This window comes from Equus asinus, chromosome 3, assembly GCF_041296235.1.
Source record: "Equus asinus isolate D_3611 breed Donkey chromosome 3, EquAss-T2T_v2, whole genome shotgun sequence".
NCBI lineage: Eukaryota > Metazoa > Chordata > Mammalia > Perissodactyla > Equidae > Equus > Equus asinus.
The window spans coordinates 62,446,504-62,470,510 of NC_091792.1; the positions used below are offsets into that span (position 1 = coordinate 62,446,504).

The following is a 24,007-nucleotide window of genomic DNA, read 5'->3' on the forward strand; positions in this document are numbered from 1 at the left end:
CAGAAAACCAGACGGCGTGGAAAAGACATCTTCTAATTTATCATGACATAAGCTCCTTCAAGACAGCCTCTGAAGAGGTAGATTTATGGGTCAGGATATGTATCCAGTTAGGATTCAGCCTCAGAGAATCCCAATAATAACACTCGCTACCATTTCTTTTTTTTTTCCCTAAAATCACCAAACATCCCCTTATCCTGGTGAATATGAGTGACCACTATTTCTTTACCAATTATAGCTTTAGCCTCGCTTCATTCCTTCCACCTTGTAGATAAGATTTATTAAGATGCCTGATCACAGAATTACTCACACTTCTTTTTTTTTAAAGATTGGCACCTGAGCTAACATCTATTGCCAATCTTTTTTTTTTCTCCCTTCTTCTTCTTCCCAAAGCCCCCCAGTACATAGTTGTATATTGTAGTTGTAGGTTCTTCTGGTTGTGCTATGTGGGACACCACCTCAGCATGGCCTTATGAGCAGTGCCATGTCTGTGCCCACGATCTGAACCAGCAAAACCCTGGGCCACCAAAGCGGAGCATGCAAACTTAACCACTTGGCCAAGGGGCCAGCCCCAGTCGCTACATTTCTAGAGCACTCACCACATGCCAGGCCATATGCTTAGTACTTTATATCAATTTTCTGATTTAAATCTAACGGTAACCCTATGACTTAGGTATTTTCTTCCACCTTTAGGGATGACAAAGCTAAGGTTTAGATGGGTTCAACCCTGAAGGGCCGCACAGGTGGTAGGCAGCGGGCCCAGATCTGAACCTAGGCTAGCTGACCCTAGTACAGACTGTCTCTAACACATCTTTCCTGGAGGCTCAGAGCTGAGAGCCCTAAGATCTAGTCAGGCCCATGGCCAGGACATTGTCACTGACGCACTGAAGCGTGAGGCAAGGGCAAAGCAAGGCCTGGCTGTGGACCAAGCACCCTCCTGGGTAGGGCGCCCGGGAGCCAGGGTGCCCCCTGGCCTGGACCATCTTCATTTCTAATACGTGCCAATAATACGAATCTTACAGAGTGGTTGTGAGGACCCAACGAGCTAGAACAGAATGCATGGTACTTAGCACCACACAGCTGATGCTCAGTCAATAGTAATTCCCTCCCCTCTAAGCACCCTCACTGCTCTCCCACATAGTCCACGAAAAGCAGAACTGAAAATGTAGGTCTCACTGACAATGGATCCACGGACCATGGGCACCTTCCCAAAGCATCCACGCCCAATATGGCTTTGCTTCTCTGAGAGCTGGACAGTTCCAGGCCTTTTAACGCACTCTTGTAGGACTCAACCCCAAGGAGGATCCCATACTGTGCCCGTTGTAAGTAAAGTACAATTTATGTGAGGCCAGGCCTGCTGTCAAGTCTTCCAGCCTCCTAGCCAAGTGGCAGTTAGTAAATGGCCAAAGCCTCGTTGCCCTAAAGTGTGGGGTCCATCCAGACTGAAAGTCGAAAGACACCTCTGTGTGTATCAACTCTGCCACCTATTTACTTTACAACTTTGGGCAGATCATTTAACCTTTCTAACCCTAGCATAGTATCTGACATACGATAAGCACTCAGTGAATAGTAATTAGTATGCTTCTTACTACTCTATATCTCGCAGGATTGTGGTTAGGCTTTTAAATGTACAGGGAAGTGCCTTGTATGGAAATGTCAGGAGAGGGTGAGGTGGGCTGGAGCAAGCTGGGCAGCAAGGAATTTCTACGTCAAGCTCCTGGAACAGCAGTGCTTGATGTTTCAGACATGACTGCAGGGCTCATTGGTTGGCACAATGCTCTTCATACCTGGGTGAGTTACGCAACATACATCACCATAGCCAGACCCTGGGCGTGGGGACAGGAGGCCCAGTTAGGGCCAAAGACGCTATAAGGAATCCACTGACAAAAACATCAGACAGTCGCCTCAGCAAGACTGCAGGGGAGCGTGGATCTGACATCATTAATGTCAGATAAGCAATCTGAAAGCCCAAATTTGCTTGCAAATGGGGAGACTTCACTTCCTCAGGTAAAATTCCCTATTTACAGAACAACCAGGACCAATGTGACTTCATTGAAAAGCCCTGCTCAGATAAATTAAAAATAGCAATCAACCTGGAGAATTTTATTGGCAAGGTGGGAACAATTTCATTCTATCTGATCCATGATGGAATATAACACATGTCAGTCTTCCCCATTCTTCCCTTTATTAATCAATTAGGAGACCAAAAAACTCAATAAAAAATCATATAAAAGGCTTATAAACATCATTCAAATCTTCTTTACCAGTCATTTGCTTTCATTTAGTAGAACTGGTTTTTCCATTAAAAGAAAATTAAATAAAATATGAGATGTTATTGTAGTTGCATAAGAGGAGATTTGGGGATTATACTTCTTAGAAAAGTAATTTCTATTTCCCTCCTGCCCCCGGCATCCCGGTGCTGTGTCCCAGCTCAGCGACACACACAGCAAGAGCGTGCAGCGGCTGGCTGCTGGGCCGACACCGGCCACAGGCAGGGAGGGACAGTAGGATCTCTGGGACCTTCTAAGTGAGGGTGTGTGGAGGGGCTCTCTGGCACTGGGAATTTTAACAAGCTGCACAGGAATTTCTGTGGCACATCAAAATATGAGGACCAGAATTCCAAATCATTAATTACTGACCAATGAATACAAGTTCAATCCCTGAACGATCAGAAGTACAAACCAGGGACCTCCTAACCCTTATCTGTCCGCCACTTCACACCACCCCTGTCCTAACCTTTGCAGTGCTGTTCCACCGACCTGGGGTGCCCTCCCTTACAATACGCACTTCTTTCTCCCCGCAAGCTAATTGCTACCTGCCCAAATCCTACATATTCTTGAAAACAGTTAAATACCTCTATGTACCTTTCTTTGATCCTATCAGCCAGAAGTAATTTCTTCTGTGGCTAAATTTCCATTTAATTTGTGCTTTATTTGCATCATTATCGCCTTCTACCTTGCTCTGCAGATATTAACACACACATTTCTCCAGTATTAGATGGCAAGCTTCTGGAGAGAAGGATTCATGTCAGATTCACCTTTATATCCACAGAACGCAGCACACGATAGGTGCTCTATTATTACAAAAAGAAGGAACAAATAAGAAACAAAGGAACAAAGGAAGGAAGGAAGGAGAACTCGTGTCCTTTCTGATAACTTTTATAGTTCTGTAGTTTGCAAAAACAAGCTGAGCTTGCTCCACAGACCATTAACATTTCTATATACACACTCAGCCTGCTAATAAAAGCACACTGAGGATTCTTAAAGGCCCTATAAGAAAGGCTTTATATCCTGGCTTTAGCATCGCTGGCATCTGTGGCATCTAAAACCTGAAAACGCTATTCCTCTGAGGTGTCATTAGCTTTCCGTGTGCCTTCAAAGGCTCAAAGACAATTTCCTGGACTCCTGTAAGAATGCCAGTTTCTTTCCAGCCACTGTAAAATATATCTTAGCTACCGCTGGAATTGTCATTTGCTTTCTATGCCTTCAAAAGCACTGTGAGAGATATAGCCCTGTACTATTATGGGCACTGGCGGTTTCCCTATGCCATATCAAAAGAGCCCTCCACAGTTTCTTTGTGTGTGCAGCCTCTGTGTGTGCACAGTGACACTAAGATTATTTTTCTGGTCACATGCCTTGTCCACAAAGCCTACTCAACTTTTATCTAAGAGCTTCCCAGAGAAAGAATAGGTCTGAGGGGAAAAATCCAAACAGTAACAACCCTTATTTCACTCAGATCTATATTAAGAGAACAATGGTAACAATGCTCTAAAATCCGAAATAATATTCACATATAGGTCAGAATTTAACCTATCTAGTCTTTCATAGCAGGGAGCAAGATGTGGTCACTATTCTCACCGAGTAATACCATTAGTCAAGGCATGAGCTCTCCTACTTGTCCTGAAAAGTTGCTATACTATGTGATAGAATTATAAACAGTCTCTAATTCACAAAAGAATTATAAACAGTCTCTAATTCACAAAGCTGCTGAGGATTCTTCCACACTGTAAACGCAGTGTTTTTCAGTGGGAGTGCGACTGGCATTTGGGGCAGGACAATTCTCCGCTGGGGGGGGGGGGGGGGGGGGACGGCAGAGGGGGTGCTGTACTGCACTCTGCTGAATGTTTTGCATCCCTGATAATGCCAGTAGCATCCCCAGTAATGTGATTCCCAAAAGCGCACCCCCAACATTCCCCGTTACCCACTTGCTCCTAAGTGGGGTGACTACAGCTAGCGCCTGAACCAACGCGCACGCACACATGCACACCCACATTCTAAAATCCACATTGCTACGCATATTATAGGTCATGGGGTGTATATATGTATGTATCACTAGAGAGATAAAGAAAAGGGAAATGTGGAGAGCGGAACAAACATTTGTCAAATGCTGACCGTGAGCAAGCCAGATGTGCACGGCTTAGGCAGACTTGGACACAGATGAGCTCGGCCATTTACAAACAGAATGTCTTTATTTTCCCTAACAACTGGTATCTTTGCTTTTTTGAGCTTCCTGGGACTCAAGGATGGGGGAATCGGGAGAGGAAACCTAAAATCACCAATTAACAGCATTTCCACCCCTTCTGATGCGTACAGTCCTATCCGGTGTATTCTGTGCCCTAATTCTGTTACTAAAATCACGCCCCCTTCTCTCAGTTGGTCTCTCTCCTTCTCCTCCTCAAAGTCCTGCTTCTCAGTGCTCATGGTTCCCCTGGACCCAGGGCTATGGGGGCAGGGGGCAGCTGCTTATGCAAAAGAAGGAAAATCATTGTTTCAAGTTATTGCCTCAGCAATTTCTTCACCTGATCATTTTACACACACATCATCCCATTTAATTTTCTCAACAACCCTGAAAGATGTGCATTTTAATTCTCATTTTTAAGGTCAAATAAATTTTCCAAGTAGACAAGCCAATCTGTTCGTTCTAAAGCTGGGCTCGCTTCTCTTTACTTCTCTGCCTCTACAACACCATGCTACCACAATTACCACAAATAATGACGACGAGAATAACAATAATGTCAAGGAGTGTCCATGGCAGGAAAGCATCTGCTGCAAATTTGTGTCTGTCTGTTTAAAAATATAGTCTCAGGCAACCAGAAGCTAGAGGAATAGGATGTTCTGGTTGATGGACTCCATCAATTAGCCACAGAGTCCCTCTGCTTGTGCAGAATAGAATTGGGATAGTGTTATGATACAGTCTTCTCCCCTCAAGGGGCTTGCAAACTAGTGAGAAAATTAAGACACAGAGAAAGCACATGTTATACAATGTTGCTGCCTAAGTAGGGCTGACAGTAAAGGCATTTGGAAGTTTACCAAGGAGACTTGAATGTCTTCCTCAACTCCTGTCATAGAAAAAAATCAATTTAAATATAATTAACATAACAAGTTTTTGATATGATTCACTATAACATGCCCACTGCATAGTAAACATTTAGTAAATATGCGTTGGCTGAATGAATGAGTGAAGTAATGAATAGTACCTTTGATGAAAAAGAAGAGTTGAAGACCAGAGAACTTCTCAGTGGGTCTTTAGCACTGTCTAAAGGAAAAAGATACAAAACAGTAGCCCCTTCCCATGCTAGAGCTGGCTTAAATTTGGAATATCACCATGGGCAGAATTTTCCTCATAAAACGCACTTATATAGACAACAAGGCCAGGCTGAAAGGTAAGTGCTGACTAGCTTGTTTTCTAGGCTCAGCTACTGGCTAAGGGATCCAGGCCAGGCCCCACAGAGATGAGTCACGGAAGTTTGCATATACTAAAAGATAGTCAAAATCAGAAATGGCCAATCTAGTAATGCCACATGATCTTGAATAGGCTTATGTTAATGTTTTACTACCATTGGAATTAAAACAGAAACTTCTTGAAGATCTCCTGAAGAACTCATGGAGAAGGAGAATATATCCGCTTTCCTCCTCTTCCTCAACACACCACAGTCCACAGAGGGTCTCTAACTGACTCCAGTTTGGCGAACACTGCCCTAGATGAAAAGACTGAGCTGGCAGCAGGCCCACATGCAAAGAGAAATCATTCCACATGTGGGAAATAAAAAAATCCATTCTTCCTGAATGTCTGAAAAAAAAACACTTGAAGTTAAGTAAGACTTAAATTTCTATAACACCATAAAGAAAATAATATATGGTTTTCATACCTGAATTTCTCTACTTGTATTTATTCAAACTCTGACATTTTTTAATTATGCGTTTCTTTTACTTAACAACAATCTTTTGAATTTCAATCAAATTAGCTAAAGTACTTGCTAATTTACTCAATTCTCTTTTATCAATAAATAGAACAAGTGTCCTTATCCCCAGTATCAAATATTCATTGACTGTTTTAATGCTAACTAGTAAATAAGCTTCAGGAAGGATCCCTGGAGAATACCATTTAATATGTCACCTTCCATTCATTCCTTCTGGGTGACGTCTAGTGACGTCTACTCTTGTGAAACAAATCTACCTTGTAAAATGGCCGCTAAATGCAAGTATGAACTCTAAACCAAGTTCAAAAAGTGGGTTATCCAATGAAATGTGGTATATACATCCAAAGGAATATTATCCAGCCTTAAAAAGAAATGAAATTCTGATACATCCTACAACATGGTTGAACCTTAAGGTCATCATGCTAAACGAAATCAGTAAGTCAGACACAAAAGGACTAACACTGTCATGATTCTGCTTACATGAGGTACCTAGAATAGGCAATTCATACAGACAGAAAGTAAAATAGAGGTTACCAGGGGCTCAGGAGAGGGGGAAATGGGGAGTTATTGTTTAATGGATATAGTTTCTATTTAGAATGATGAAAAAGTTCTAGAAATGGATAATGGTGATAGTTGTACAACATGTGAATGTACTTAATGCCACTCAGCGGTACACTTAAAAATGGTTAAAATGGTAAATTTACCACAATACGAATATTTTATGTATATTTTACCACAATAAAAAAAAAAGGTTATCCAAATCAAGGACAATTACAAATGATTCGGTTTCTCCTTCCCCCAATCATACCCTATATATATCTTATTAGTTTGTTTATAAAACAAGCCAAGCACTGTAAAGAGAAGAAACAAAATTGAACACAGTCTCACTTAAAAAACTTGAGGACAAAAAAAAATCTAGACGAGCACAGCAGATATCCTACAGAGGGGACAAAGCACTCTGGAATTTACAAACTGAGAGTGAGTAAGGACACAAAGCTATGAATTCTAGAGCAAAGTCTGGAAGTTAAGCTCACCAAAATATCAAATGTGGTTATCTCTGGGGGATAGGATTTTTCAGTGATTTTTACTTTCTTTGTATTTTGGGGTACTATTGGACTTCATTCATAGTAAGCATGCGTCATTTAACAAAAACAATACACTTATTTAAAAAAGAAAAAGTGAGTAAAACAATGGAGTCCATTTTGTCCATCTTCCTCCATTTTGTCTGGCTTCAACAACTTTGACCAAAGACACAACTCCACTCATCAGGCAGTATTTATTAATTTATTAATTATAGGAATCTTGGGTTCCTACCGAGGGGACAGTCTCCCAAGTATAGTATGGAAGTAGCATAATTTCCAGGGTTTTCCTTTCTTTCCTTTTAAAGATGGATAAAAACACAGCCTTCTTCCAAAATCAGGTGGAGTTCTGTAGGAAACCTGACTCTTGGTGCCTTTGATTAGCCTCAAATCATAAAAGCTGTGGCAAAGGCCCTTTGATGGGGTTGATGGTTGTCTTACTATAAAGTGGCCAAAAGCTTTTAGTAGCCCAACAGAGAATGAATCATTGCTGTGAGTAACAACACTTACTGGTATCAATTTCTGTGAATGAATGTTGGTCATCATTAAATGATGGAAGAGGTTAAGATGCTGCATCATCTCTTACACAATACCTTCGTGGACCAATTGACATTTTGAACATCCAAAAATGTTCAGGAGGAAGAACTTTCATTAGAGACTGTCAGATGACTTTGAAGACTAGAGAATGTCTCTATCATTCAGTGCTGCTCAATGGCTCCCCCTTTGCCTTCAGGATCAAGTTCTAGCTCGTTAGCGTGGTGGCTGAGGTCCTTCATAAGGTGGCCCTGAATATTCTCCAGCCTCATCTCTCACCATACTCTCCATGCTGCTTCCCTCCAGCAACAGCCAGCAGGTCCAGACCGATTTCCTCTCACCTTAGCACCACTGCACAGGTTATTCCCATTCCTGGCATGCTCCTACTTCTCTCCCCTCTCCTTCTGCTTATCTAACTCCTACTCCTCCTTCAAGGCACAAGGCAAGTGTTCGACTACCTGGGTTCACTTTTCTATTCAAACTTTTATCTGTGGCTCCCTGCTCTTGGCCCCCAGCCCCGCCACACCACCCTGTCCAACCCTGTGAGAAACTCCCCAAGTCTTATTCACCCAGGTGTCCCAACATCATAGGCTACCCATGGAGGAAGCACACAGTAAATGTTTTTGAACAAATGAGTGATGTCACTGAACTCATGACTTTTCATGTTAAGAGGAATGACTGCTCCCAGAGAGTCAGGTCTCCTAGCTTTTCTAATCAGTACCAGATTTGGATCACAACGAGATGTGCAAAAAGACCAGCTCTCCACCCACATCAGGAGTCAGTCCAGTGGCCCAACTGCATGCTCTTCCCTGGCAAGGATTTAAAGTTTAACCGGAACACGACAGGTGCTCAGCTTACACCTAGCGAAGGAGGACTAAGGAGTGAGGACCTCTCCCACGTAGTCAAGGCGCTGAGAGTCCAGCCCCAGAGGACAGACCTAGCCAGAAAGTTGCCCTCTGCTCTTCAAAGGAAACACTTGGCAGCTTTCATACTCCATAGAATGTTCTGGCACAATTACTGGACTTATCCTCAACATCTAGAAGGCTATCATGGTCGATCTTCTGAAATCACTAATGACCAAGACGTAGTAACTAGTGGTTCATCAAGTTGATAGAAGTGGTGATGGCATCAACACTTCCTAGCTAAAATTTTCCATTTTATTCCCATCTTACAATTCAATATCTCTATTTAATCACAAAATGAATTATCTTCCAAAATAATAAATGTTCAGTACCTTTCTAAATAATAAAATACATTTTCCCAGCACATGTTTATAGCTTTATTTTTATGCTAGAACTGATGTGAAATTACACGTCATGAATTATTCATACCCTCCAATTTAATTCAATTATTTTTACTGAATTCATATCTAATCCTAAAAATGTTTAACTCAACCAAAAGAAGTCATCTCTGCACGCTTGAATAATAGATTTCTTACAAAATTTCAGGAAAGATAAGTGCATATTTGGTTTGAAATGGCAAAGCATATTATAATTATAATGATGAAAATAATTTTAATTATTTAACCATACATTCTGTTCTATTTACTGACTGATGTCTCATAAAGGGAAATTTATTTAATATCAAAGTAGAATCATAGGGGCAAGAAGTGGGTCTTTGTTCCAATTGTGGCACCAAAGTCACTTTTAGATTTTCCACAAGATTTGCACATATAATAGGCAGATGCCCTCTCAAATGAGAGCAGATACTTTGCCCAATCAAAAGCATAAATTTTGTGCTTATAGAAGAGATCTGATTTGTCACGTAGAAATCAGGAGAGGGTAACCACTGTTCCCCTCCTTAGTGAAAAACCCTTTGAGGCTCATGCCTCTTACCTACTGACCTCCTTGGAACTGTTCCCACTTTGTCAATGGCTTTGCCAACTGTCTCCCTATCCATCTCTCCATCTCATACCCTAGCACCATGTAGGGGTGGCCTCAATGTTCCCAAAGAAGGCACTGGAACTCTCTTGCCTCTAAGTTCCTAGATGTCTTCAGTTCCATTGACCTTCACCACCACTTCACTTGCACCACCCATATCCACAGCCACATTCAAGCTGGAGATCCCTCTACCCTCCAATCCCAAATGCCAACGAACCATTCTCTGACCACAGCTTCATAGAACTTTCCCGCTCATCACACTTGCTCTCTAACTTCATCAAGACTTCCATCCCCTTGGCCCCACTAAGTTCTCTGGATCCACTTACATTCCTAATAAGACTATACATCACAATTAATCATTTAAATCACTTACTTTTAACAAATAGACGTCATTTTTTTATACACACCTATTATGCCATGCATTCATAAGGAGTGGGTCCCAGCAGCTCAGGCTTTTTCCATTGGTTCTCACAAACTGTGCTTCTCTGGGCAGAGGAGGCTGGTGCTTCAGTTGAAACCAGGTACCTTTCTCCTTGGCTTCCTTCTTTTTCTGATTACTCCCCTTCATGAGTTTCAAGAAGCTCTCTTGGCTCTTAGAGTGCTTACTATGCTCAATACATATATTAACACTCTTGGCAATAACTTTGTCTTTAACTTGTTTGTTTACAACAACACCAACAGCATGCTGGGTACACTGTAGACTCTTCCAGTTTTGCCACGGTAACATTTGTGGGCCATGCCTTTTTGAACAGTGCCCATTCCCTTGATGTCTACAATATCACACTGCCTGTAGATTCACATGTATGCTACCAAAGGAACAACTCCATGTTTTCTAAAAGGCCTAGAGAACATGTAGCAGGTGCCTCTCCTCTTTCCCTTTGTGTTCGTCATTTTGGCAAATTATTAGAAGATGGCAATTCCAAATGAAAGGCTTAAATCACTCCTTGCCCCAACCTCCAACTCTTTTCCCTCTAAACTTCTGCCACACCTAACCCACAAAGTCCCACACCTGGATGGCTATAAGCATCTATTTTCCCACTTCTATACCAGCCTCCTGAGTACTGCTAGAAGAAGTCACACTGTCATTTAGGTTAGTGCTATGACAAAGTTATGGTATCCAGCCTCAGGAGAACCATCAGTGGCACCCAAAAATCCTCTATATGCCTCTAATGAAAACCCTCTACCACTCTCCACATCATCTATTTCAAACTGTCTTCACCCTCCTCAAGCCCTCACCCTCTCATTTCAATTTCACTGCTCACTCCTACCTCACAGAAAAACCTAGAAGTTATCCAGAAGATACTGTCTTAATCTTGCCCACCATCAACAAATTTATCTCCATCAGTAATATCTTCACTGCCAGGTTAAAAGGATGAGAGCCTGTCTTACACCTGTCTATTTCAATGGCATTTTTTTAAGTGACTACTCTTTTTCAAGTTTTTCCAAAATATTTGACTTAATTTTAATGCAAACAAAAGCTTTTTCTGTTTTTGCACTTATATTCCATTGGTTTGCCTAATATATAATTAACTTGTGAAAACTTAGTAACTAGCACAACTGACATAAAAAGGTTTGGGAACAAACATGTCAGACTCCTGGCAAAGCATGCAAATTACAGAAGTGCGCAGATCTATGAAGACATAGACTACTGGCTGAAAGCACTCCGTCTAACAAGCACCTCTGTTGCAATGCTTTAAGAGACAAAGAGGCTTATCAATTAATACAGTGAGTCTGGTAGATGGAAATCAGTCAAGAGAGTGGCTACTGTCTTGTTTTACACTTATCATGCTTTACTTTAATTACACAATTTGTTTACATAATCATCTCGCCTACCAGATTCTAACTCCCTGAAGAAAAGTTCTATGCCTTCTCATTTTGGTGTCCTGAACATATCTAGCACAGTTCCAAGGAAATTATAGATATTCAGCAAATATTTGGAATTGAATTGAACTGAACTGAACTGAATTGAATTGACATGATACTGACTAAAATTTTTGGATATAAAAATCCAAAAAGTTTTAGACGCATTTTGTGTGTGACTGAGACATACATGGAGAGGTGGGTCCTTAATTCTTGGTGTCACTACCCCTTTGTACACATTCCATGGTGCTAGTGTTGGAAACCAGACACCAATAGGCAGATTACAGGTCTCAGATAGTGTGGCATCTCTTCCAATTAACAAAGTTCTTCTTGCTCATCACTGAAAATCCCACGTCCTTCCTATTTGGTACAATTCAAACTCAATGCTTCCAACCTCAGCAGAGCCTTCAGTGTTGCTGAATATTACTTTCTCCTTGTGCCTAATAAGTTCCTCTGCTGGACATTCTGTTTGCTCTTCCAGAACCACTCTCCACTCTGTGTGTGCCCTGTCAGGACTATGCATCGATGGGCTCCCTTGATCCCTGACTTCTTGTTGGGTTCAGCCAATGGGAGACCCTGGCGGGAGACTGGACAGCAGAAAGACTGGGTGGAAATATATTCCCCTGGCTGTCTCTCCCAACCAGACCACAGTTTGGCATTGGTTGTGTTCCTCTACTGAAGGGCAGAATTTCTGTAGGGTGATCTTCTCCTACAGCCCTGGTTCCATTCTTGTAATGGCTCCCTCCTCTTGCCCCCTTGGGTCTAGGAGTGTTAAAACTATTGCTAGCTCCTCAGTACTCACCTTTCCTTGATGGTTTCTTTTACCCCTGCCCACATCTTTGTAAACAGTACCTTCTTTCAGCTTTCTCCAATTGTTATCCTTCTTGAGTATATTTCTGCCAGGACCCTCACTAAGTCCTTTGGCCACTACACAGGGACAATTCCAAGACTTTACCATTCTCAGTATTCTACTCAAGGCCTAAATTCTGGGAAGTTTTCCTCTCAACCCCATCTCCTCTCCTGCCCTAAGGCTGTTCTTCACTGACAACCTGGACTCCAAGTATCAAGCACATGCCTCTATTACAGCACTCAACACTTTTCTCTTTGTCACACATTTCTTTGAATGTTTTCCTCTCCAAAAGGGCAAGGCTGTGCATTAATCATCTCAGTAACCCTAGTGCTTATCAGACAACCAAATACATACAGAAATACCTTGCCATGATTGCTTTTCCATGCTAGAGTAACTCCACACTTCAATCATTCAGCCCACTGCAAACCACTCCCAAGTGAGGGACTTAATCACCAGTTCTCTGAGGTTGCAGCAGAAAGCACATTAACCAAATGGCCTTTATTACCTCCTCTAACTGCTAAGGAACGTGACCCGGTGAAGACTTAAAAAACAGGCTCCTACAGTGTCCTGTTATCATCTTGTTCATCAAAAATCTTTTTCCTTCAACAGACACTTATTCATATTTTATTATGAAGACATGCATTTTATGGACAAATTATATAGTAGTATTAAAACATACTAGAAATAATATCCAAGATAATGGATCTCCATGGAGTTAACAGCTGTAATTCACCACCATGCTCTTTGAGAGTGCTTGTGTAGACACAAGCCATGAACTATAAGCAAGCAGAACAAGAGCCTACACAGCTGTTCGAGAGCTGAAAGGCACATTCCAGATCCCCCATGTTCACAGGGGATTCCAGAGGTCTTGGGAATAGGGGGATTCTCCTCAAGGGTCTCTAGAACCTGATTTCAAGAATACTGAGGTCCTCCTTGAGGGGGCCAAACCAGCCTGGCCTGAGCCAAGAAAGCCAAGGATTGTTGCCTTCCAATATTTTAGACACCAATGGTTTCTACCCAAGGTGATCCTACATCCCAGATGTTCTAGCACAAGCCCAGAGACCAACTCTGCCATTGAGGGGAGGGGGGGAAATTGGATAAGAGTTTCACAAAAGATGTAACAGGGGAGCTGGTTTAAAGAATGTGTAGAAGTTTACCAGCTAGTAAAAATAAGGAAGGACAGTCTAAGCCAAAAAAAAAAAGAAAAAAATAACAGGAGGTGCAAAGGCACAGACGTAGGGAAGAGCAGGAAATTTGGGGAAAGGACAAAGAGATCAAGCACAGGGTATGGAGAGGAAAGGGAGGAGAAGAGGATATCAAGATGGCTTGGGCTTAGGTTGTAAAGAACTTTGAGTACTCACCTGAAGAGTCTGGACTTTATTGTGGGGAAAATGGAGAGCCACTGAAGGTCTTTGAAAAAAGAGACGATTAGGCCTATAGTATGACCTCAGTGAGATCATAAACCACTTGAGGCGAAGATACGTCTTCCATGGTTATTTATGTCATCCAGAGGCCTTTACACATAGTTGGAACCATGATTTACATATTTTTGTTTCCCTTTAGCATTTCCCACAGTTCACTGCATACAGCTAATACTCAGTCGATGTTTGCTGAATAAATGAATAAAAGAGTCATTATTATCAAGTCCTTCCTAGAATCGAGGATGTACACCACTGACTGATGAGACGTGCCAAGGCAATACAGGCAATGAAGTAAAATATTACTCCAACGCAGGACTGAGGACTAAGAAAAGCCACAGCTATGCCCAAGATCTGCCAGCCAACGCTAGCCCAGGGGGATAGTTAAAACCCAGTGAAAATAAAATAGCCAGAAACTTCCACTAAAATCTTGTAAACACCTTTGATTTGGTGGCTCTATCTTCCCTGACTGATGAAAATTAAACATCTCCTCCAAGTGATAAGTGCATCATGTGTTTTTATTTGTGCTCAACCTTTGGTATCTTCTGATCAAGATGGAATGTTACATTTGTGTTAATTCAAGCAAGGAAGCAGGGACCCAGGATTTTTCTTTATCACAGCAATCAGAGATTCATTCATCACTGAAAATGAGAGTAAATTTAGGTTTTCTCTGAAAACATTTCTAACTGGCTCATCAGAGCAAAGAGAGTCCAAGTTACCGAAAATTAAAATATTTTAATGCTAGCAAGTAACATTCACAGCCTTCATCAAAAACCCTGAAATGTATTTGCTTGATCTTAAGGTAACTGAGCAAGTACATGTATGGATAACACTCACATCAGCACCATCAAATTACTGATTATCCACATATACAAGACACTTTGTTGGATTAATAAAAGACATGATCCCAACAACTAAGATTCATTCTAATACCCAGAATACAGAAACTTAATTTACAGAAAGCCAGTCTTTCTCCATTCCCAAAGAGAAGAGCCACAAGTTCACACTTACACAGGACAGAACAGCCCATGCTCCCCTTTATGCACATTGCAGCCAGCCAGAGTGCCGAGACAACCCAGCCCATGGGAAAGCTGTGGATTTTCCAGACTATCTTTGGTGCCCCTTTGAGTGACCCTTTCCTCTCTTTCTTGGAAATTCTTCTTCTTAAATGCCCAGTGCTCTTTCTGGGCCTGGGGAGCCCATTTCTCCAATCTCTCTCTAGACTTACCCATCCTGTGTCCCATCCTGCGTCACTGGCTCTTCCCTTGAAAACCAACTTGGGAAATCAATCCCGGACAAAGCAGGAATGCCTAACAGGAATGCCTCATAATGTGCTGCAGAGGAATCCAGGTTCTAAAAGAGGACTCCTGGAAAGCATGAGGCAGAGAAATAATTGCCCAAGGTGGAATTTCGGGCATTACGCAGCCACAGTTATTTTGGGCAGCAGTGCATTTTCAGGGCCCCTCATGTTATTCCACGAGGTAAGTCAACTATTTTGCCAATATCCAAGCCTCTACCCCACATACAGCCCAAACAGAACTTAATCTTTCTTAAAGTCTAAGATGCCTGGTTCCACCTTAGCAGACCTTGCTCTGTGCTTCTATGGCATCTCAGGCTTATAACAATGACATGTTATCAAACTGTATCAAAATCATTTGTTTATTTGTCTAGCTTCTTGCCTCCAACAATCTGTGGATACCCATATCTTAAGGGGAGGGACTACATCTTTGATCTCTGTACCCTAGAGCCCAGCACAGAACTCAGCATTCAGTAAGTGCTCAATAATTATCGAATGAATACATTTTTAACTCAACATGTGAAATTAATGAACCATTACTTGGTTCATTAATACTACAATCTAACTTGAGTTTTAATGTTGTTGGTTGAAAGGATGGTTCTTTCCTTCTTTGAGATACAACTTTAAGTCCTGTGCCACAGCAGCAGAGCAAGGCCATTAATTCAGCAGCGCTGGTCACGGCGGTGGCTCCAGCTTGAATTGACACCTCCGTCCCCTCTAGTCACCACGGGTTAGACATTAAAGAAACGTGCAGGACCTATGGGAACGTGCAGCTACTCTTGGCCCTACTGTCCCTAACACAGCCTGATATTTTTTTCCAAATAGTGTCTTCATTGTTTTAAAAATTGATACAGTTTGCATTTTTTATACTTTCTATTCATTAATCCATTCATTAAAAAGCTATCGAGGGGGCCGGCCCAGTGGCGCAGCGGTTAAGTTCGCACGTTCCACTTCTCAGCGGCCCGGGTTCACCGGTTCGGATCCCCGGTGCGGACATGGCACCGCTTAGCACGCCATGCTGTGGTAGGCGTCCCACGTATAAAGTAGAGGAAGATGGGCACGGATGTTAGCTCAGGGCCAGGCCTCCTCAGTGAAAAGAGGAGGATTGGCAGTAGTTAGCTCAGGGCTAATCTTCCTCAAAAGAAATAAAAATAAAAATAAATGAAAAATAAAAAAATAAAAAGCTATCGAGTGTCAGTTGTGTTCTATTCTAACTTCTAAATGCTGGGGATACAGCAGTGACTAAGACAAAGTCCCTGCCCCCATGGGGTCAATCCAGATTCTTCAAACTCACCATGCAAATACATGAGGCCTCCTTAACCATGACATTCAACCTCTCGTCTACCCAGGAAGTGAATAATCAAACGCAGCTTATGGTATCGATCTTCTAGAAAACTTAGTAGCGTCTGACTACTCCCTCTAACAAATCAAATCTGATTAGTCACTGTATTCATTTCCTAGGGCTGCCGTATCAAATTACCCAAATTTGGTGGGTTAAACACAGAAATTTATTCTGTCACAGTCTGGAGGCCAGAATCCAAAATCAAGGTGTCAGCAGGGCCACGCTCCCGTGCAGGCTCCAGGGAACGGTCTCTCCTTTGCTGCTTCCTAGCTTTTGGTAGCTCCTGGCAATCTTTGGTCTTCCTTAGTTTGTACCTGCACCACGCCAGTCTCTGCCTCCGTCTTCAAATGACCTTCTTTACGTGGCTTCACGTGGTCTGTCTTTCCCATGTGTCTTCACATGGCTTTCTTCCATGGGTATCTTTGCACGGCCTTCTTCTCTCTCTCTCTGATCTCCCTACCATTCCAAAAATCTAACCCCTACACGACTGCCAAAGTCTTCCTTCTAAGGTTCTATGGATACATTTTTCCTCATAAATATTTAATCTATCTTTAATTCATTTTGCTATGAGGTGTGAGATAGGGACATAACTTTACTTTTTTAATATAGTTAGCCAGTTGCCCCAACACGGTTTACAAAATTATCCATCCTTTCACCTCTGATGATGTAATGTCATCTTTATCTTACAATAAATTCCCATGTGAATCTGGGTCTTCTCTTCTTTTCCATCAATCCATTGGCTTATTCCATTGCTAAAACCACACTGTTTACTAACTTTATAGTACGTTTTAATATCTGGTATATAAGTCCTCATCATTATTGTTCTTTTTTTCTCCAAATATATCTTGAGTATTCTCATGCATTTACTGTTCCAGTTGAACTTTATAAGTGTTTTAGCAAATCGTTCAAAAATTTTTCATTGGGATTTTTGCTGGAATTATATTTCATTTACATATGAGACTTGAGACAATTGGCATCTTTACAATATTTGAGTCTTTCACTAATTTAAGGCCTTCTTTACATCCTTCAGTGAGGTTTTATAATTTCTTCCCCACAGGTCCTTTACATTCTTTGACTCATTCCCTGGCTCATCTCTTTAACCATCCATTAGCCATCACTCTCAAGCATAAGGCCTTTGCTTCTCTATGGAGTTTCCTAAAAAAATCCCAACCATAGCTCAATCCAAGTGCTCACCTTCAACATGCATACACTTGAAATGAGATTCCACTTTGCACCCACCAGGACGGCTACAATCAAAAAGACACACAAGTGTGGACGAGGATGTGGAGAAACTGGAAGCCTCATATATGTTACTGGTGGGAATGTAAAATGGTGCAGCTGCTGTGGAAAACAATTTGGAAGGTCCTCAAAAAGTTAAACACAGGTTTCCATATGCCCTAGTAATTCTACTCCTAGTTATAGTCCCGAGATAATCGAAAATATATGTCCACATAAAAACTTGCCCATAAATCTTCATAGCAGCATTATTAATGATAGCCAAAAAGTAGGAACAACTCAAATGCCCATCACTTGATGAACGGATAAACAAAATGTGGTATATCCAGTCAATGGAATATTATTCAACCATAAAAAGGAATGAAGTTCTGATAAATGCTTCAACATGGATGAACCTTGAAAACATTATGCTAAGCAAAAGAAGCCAGAAACCAAAGATCACTTACTATATGATTCCATTTAAATGAAAGGTCCCGAATAGACAAATCCTAAGAAAAAGGAAGTAGATTAGCGGTTGCCAAGGGCTGAGGGGAGGGGAGAATGAGGAGTGATTGCTAAGGGGTACAGAGTTTCTTTCTGGGATAATGAAAATGTGCTGTAATTAGATAGTGGTGACAGCTCCACAACTTTGTGAATATCCTAAAAACCACTGAATTGAATATTATAAAATAGGGAATTTTATAGTAAGCAAATTATATCTCAATGAAATAATAAAAACTAGTTTTTAAAGAAACCTGTGTATACATGGGCTGCTAAGTGCTTCTGGGGAGAATCACCTAAACTCACAGATTGTTGCCATTATAAATTCCTGGTCCTCCACCCTTAACTGAGTACCCTGCTAACCTTCCATGTTTTCCTAGCCAGTTCTCTCTCATTCTCTTCTTAACGGCCAGGGCAGTACTTTACTCAAATCTCCACCCTTCCACTGCTCATTCACTCTCAGCAGATATCATCTCAAAGCAGAAAATTTCCCCACTTCCCATCAGTAAGCCTATAGACCTCACTGTCGGCACCAATCCCCTCTCCCCAACCTCCCGTCACAGGGAAGAGCTGTTCTCCTCCTTTCCAGGCTAATCCCTGTGCTCTATACCCCAGTCCTCCAAGGAAGATCCCTCTGTCCCCTCCCCTGCGTCTTCAACCTCAGCTTCTCTCTCAGCCTCTAAACATGCTCTATCCCACATAACACAAAAAACCCCAGAGTGACATTATCAAGATGGCAACATAGGTCATTCCAGACTCCAGTTCCCCTCACAAGAAGACCAGCTAGCAACTATCCATAGTCAAGGACACCGTTGTGAAAACCCCAGAACCCAGAGGTGAGACTGAAGCCCCCTGCTGGACCACAGACAACGAGAAGAGTGCCATTAGACAGGTAAGAGGAAGGACTACATTCTGACCACATCGCCCCTCCCCTAGGCTGGCAAAGCACCACACCCAGAGGGCCCAATGGGCCTACAGTTTCTCCAGTGGGAAAAAGAGAGCCCAAGGTGGACATCCAGCTCCCCCAGCATTGTGGGACACTTCCTACAAGGCCCACTCAGGTCTTGCCTCATGGGGATTCCTGGGGGAATCTGCCAGTCTTGACCACTGGGGATCAGATAGAGATGGCGAAGAGGGCAGGGCTTACAGCAACCAGCCCTCAGATCTTGGGAGACATTCTTGCTTGCAAGGGCGCCAGAGCAGCAATCCCAACCAGCAGCTCTGCTCATCTGCAGAACCAAGCTAAGCCATCTCGTTAGGGAGCTTGGCTAGCAGTTGTGCCTGATTTGGGTCACCAGACAATAAGCCATACGGGCTGTGGATCCTGTTCTATGGTCCTGCCCAGGCAGGGAAGCAAACGTGCAGCCCCACCCAACTACTGAGCATAGCCTCCATTCTGCCCAACCAGGAAGCCTGGTGAGAGAGAGCCTAGGCAGCCACGGAGCCCATCCTACAGCCCCTCTTAGGCAGGGAACCAAACCATCAGCCCGGCCCAACTGTTAAGTATAGCCTCTGGCCCCATATAACCAGGGAGCCTGAATAGTGGCTCTGGGCAGCCTCAGAGCCCAGCCTAGGGTACTGCCCAGCGACAGAGCCCAGCCTACAGCTCCGCCCTGCTCAACTATTTTATATAGCCAGTGGCTTCACCTAGGCGGGGAGCCCTGCCAGTGACCCACCACAGACAGGAAGCATAGTCTGGGCCCCCAATCAACAAGAAATCCCGGACAGTGGCCCTGCTTGACCTTGGAGCACAGTCTCTAGACCCACTCAATTGCTGGATACAGCTGAAGGCCCTTCCCCACCAGAAAGCCCCACCAGTGACCTTGCCGAACAGCAGAGCATGGCCAGCAACCTACCTGATCTTGAGGCCCAGCCTGTGATGTGCCCAACTTTGGCCCAAAGCCTACACCCCCTGCTGATTGCAGAGCACAGCCTGAGGTCCTTCTGACCACAAAGCCCTGTGGGCCTGTCCCGAGCACCATCCCATTGGGGAGCATGGCTTGACAGCCCACCCCACCAGGAGTAACTGCAGAACTCAACTCGTAGCCATGCTCAATCACAAAGTCCAACCAGTAGCACTACCCTACCAGGGAACACAGGCTGTGCCCTCACTTGACCAGAGGAGATTGCAGAGTCTACCTAGTGGCCCCACCTAACTGCAGAGCACAGCCAGTAGCCCTGCCCAATCAGGGAGTCCCCACAGTGGCCCTCCTTGAGTGTGGAGGCTAGCCAGCAGGCCCATGCACCCAGAGAGCCCAGCCAGCGCCATCTCCCAGGACCTCAGAGCACAGGCAGAGGCCTCACCCTCATGGCCTAATCACCTCCCAAACGCCCATCTCCAACACCATGGCACTGGGGATTAGGGTTCAACATAGGAATTTTAGAGGGACACAAATATTCAGTCCACAGCACTTCCCATGCACAACCCAGCCAAGGCCCGGCCCTCTTTGCCAATTACCATCTCCTGACCCTGCCTCCTCTCCTCCAGCACGTTCACTCAACCAATATTTAGTGAGCACCGACTAGGTGAGACACATCCTGCACTCTGAGGATACAAGAGTGAACAAGACTAACAAGGTTCCTCCACTCTCGTGATGTTCCTACATTGTAGGTGATGGGAGTGGAGAGACAAAAAGTAACAAACTGATGAGACCACTGCAGAGGGTGACCCTGTCATGAAGAAAATAAAACAGAGTGACGTGAAAGAGACTTGGGGGAGGTGAGAGCTGCTTCAGATGGGGTGGTCAGGAATGACCTCTCTGAGAAGGAGATGCCTGAGCTGAGACCTGGGTGATTCAAAGGAGCCAGCCATAAAAGTTCCAAGCAAAGAGCTTTCAGACAGAGGGAACGGCAGGAGTGAAAGGCAGTGATGGACTTGGCAAGAGATCTGAATGTTTTGACGAACAGAAAACCTTCCCCCACCCCCAAGGCTCGGACAGCCCCAACTAGAGGATGGTTCCCGAGCACTTTGCGTCTTCTCTATCACAGAATTTAGAACACTATGTTGGGATTGCATCTTTAATTGAATGTCTTCCCCAAGACACAGTAAGTTTTGCAAGATAGGGAGCTTAGCTCACGGTAGATGCTTAATAAATATTTTTTCATGCACTTTCCAGGTGGTTATCTCTGAAAGTAATGTTTTTGTTTCCTTTCCAATATTTGCACTTATTTCTTTATATTGTTTAATGGCACTAGCCACAGTTTCTAAAGAAGGTTGAATAACTATGATGATAGCAGGCATTTTATCTGGTCATGACTTTAGTAAGAACGCTTTTATTTTCACCAACAAGTGACTGGCGTTGCTAATGGTTTTTCATAGATACTCTCTCATGTGAGAGAAGTCGCCTTCTACATCTCGTTTACAAAGAGCTTTTGTTTATTTTTAAGAAAAAGTAAATGTTGAATTAAATCAAATGGCTTTGAGCAACTATCAGGATAATCACACAGAGCTTCTTCTCTAACCAATTAGAATGACCCGTTACGATACTAGCTTTCCTAATATTGAATTATCCTTGTGTTTTTGGAATAAGCTCTACCTGATTGTGGCGAATTATTCTTTTAAAGTAAGGAGGCAGTCTAGGATTGTGGATGAAAGCTGGAACTTAGGTGTCACAACTGACAAATGAATTAGAGAGCAAATAAAATGCAAACAAAGGAGGGAAAAAATCCATTTGAATTAATAAATGAAGCTAAGAACTGAGTCTTTGAAAAGAAAAATAAAGCAGACAAATTTCTGGCAAGTCTGACCAAGAATAAAGTCCAACCACAGAAGCATAATACTAGGAATAAGAGGCTGGACGCTCAGACACAGCGACCCCAGCTGGTCCTCGCACGTCTCGCTTTCCCCGCTATCACTGTAGACTCTGCACCTCACGAGGGTCGTGTGAGGCTTAAAGGAGATAGTATGCGTGAAGCACACAGTGCACGGAGCACAGTGCTGGCTCCATGGAGGAACTAACAGAAGTCCTCTTTAAAAACTGCACATCTCTTCTTTGGGCTTTGATCTTGACTGTCCTTAACAGGCTATACCAGCCTAATAACATGAACAAGGACACTCTGCTTCTTCTGTGTTCTGAAAGATTTCAAATAACCTAGGCATTCTCTGCTCACAAGCTTTGCTTTTAAAGCCATGTGATCCCAATGGCACTTTAGATCCTAATAATCTCAATTTCTTTCCTTAGTCTTGATCTACTTTTGTTCTTCCACCTATTTTAAAGGCAATTTTGGAAATTCATATTTTCTTAGAAAGTCATCCATTTAACCTCAGATTTTCAAATTATCAAGTTTTACATAGTATTCCCCTTGTTCTGTCCTCCGCATCTGAGGTTGCCTCCACAACAACGATCCTTACTTTCTACAGCAAAGTCTTCAACAAACTGCAACATCTCTCTCTCACTTTATCTTCTAGAACTCCACCCATCAGTCTATGATCTAGCCACACAGTGCTTTCCGGCAGGCTCCAGATATCCCACGCAGTTGTCTCTCTGTGTCTTTGCTTATGCTTTCCCCTGCCTGGAATACTTCCTCCTGATTTCTACACTTGATGCAATTCGACTCCTCATTTAAGATCCATTTCAAATGTCAATTTAATTGCAGACAGAATTGGTCACTCCTACCTCTGTATTTGGTCGCCCTTTGCTCATAATCCTTCCCATAGGACTTTTTATATTGTGTCTTAATTGTTCGCATTTCTCTTTAGCTAGGTTTTGAGTTCCCTGATGACAGACTATGTCTAATTAAACTTCTCTTCCTCTTCTTCATCCTTACTGTATCTAATCCTAGTACTTAGCAAAACGCCTGGCACATAGTAGTAGCTCAATGTTATGTTTTCACAGCACCCTGCACTCGTCCTTTACAGTAATGTATCACTACACGCACACACACAAACATGTAATATATATAGGGTCTCTTCCCCCACTACGTTGAGGACAGAGATCTGAACGTTTTGCTCTCCACTGTGTCCCCAGCTTTCAGCACAGCACGTGGAACATGGCAGACACTCGAAAAATACCTGTTGAGTGAATGTTGTTTGAAGTAAATTAAGTATGGCTGAAACCACATGAGGCAGCTATCTGTCTGAGAGAGAGAGAAGTATTAATCTAAGAGGGCTTTGGGATTTGACATATTAATAGAGATTTGAGAGACCCTTATGCTATAGCCACCCAAGAGTGGTAGTTAGGTGGGGACCTATTAGCAGGCTCCGTTTGAGGAAACTCTGCCACTCTCATGGCATAATAGCTTTTGAAACAATGGCGGCCACAATGTAGAACAAAGCTTCTGCCTCATTCATTCATTCAGCAAACATATACTGAGTGCCTACCATTGGCTAGGTACGTCTGGAGAGACTGACATTCCCACATTAAGACATTTCCAACCCAATCACATACCCTTCCCCTTGGAAATAAGACATGATGTGTTAATACTACGTAAAAAAATCCCCCAAAAACCTGTCCAACTGTCCCTCCCTATGATGATTCCACTTGCTACAAGAGGAGAGATGGATAAATCATAAATGGAGTCAACGTGGGATCTACTTTATATACTTTGAGAAACGAGCATCCTACTGTTTTGGCATTTACAAAGTTTTTAAAAGGAGACAAGATTCAGAGGTCCTGTGTGAGAGAAATATGCAGTGGTGTGGCACGGCAACAAGGGAAGCAGCCACAGGGGAGATGGGTGATTTATGTTCACAGGCCACAGAAGCATTCCAGATGGCCCCCAATTTGCCATTCAGCACCCATTTGACATCATTCACCATGCATTCACGCACCACAATCACATGACCATGTATGGGGACCAAGGAAGGACTGAAGCCAGATGATCAAAGTGAATCTC

The 24,007-nt window shown here is 42.9% G+C and overlaps 1 protein-coding gene and 1 pseudogene across 10 annotated transcripts in view; both read right to left on the reverse strand.

The window, feature by feature from the left end:
• Positions 1–24,007, reverse strand: part of MSRA (methionine sulfoxide reductase A) — a 384,728-nt gene that overhangs the window by 309,486 nt on the left and 51,235 nt on the right. The window lies entirely within an intron of this gene.
• On the reverse strand, positions 9,709–11,477 carry LOC139044966 (large ribosomal subunit protein eL21-like; annotated as a pseudogene).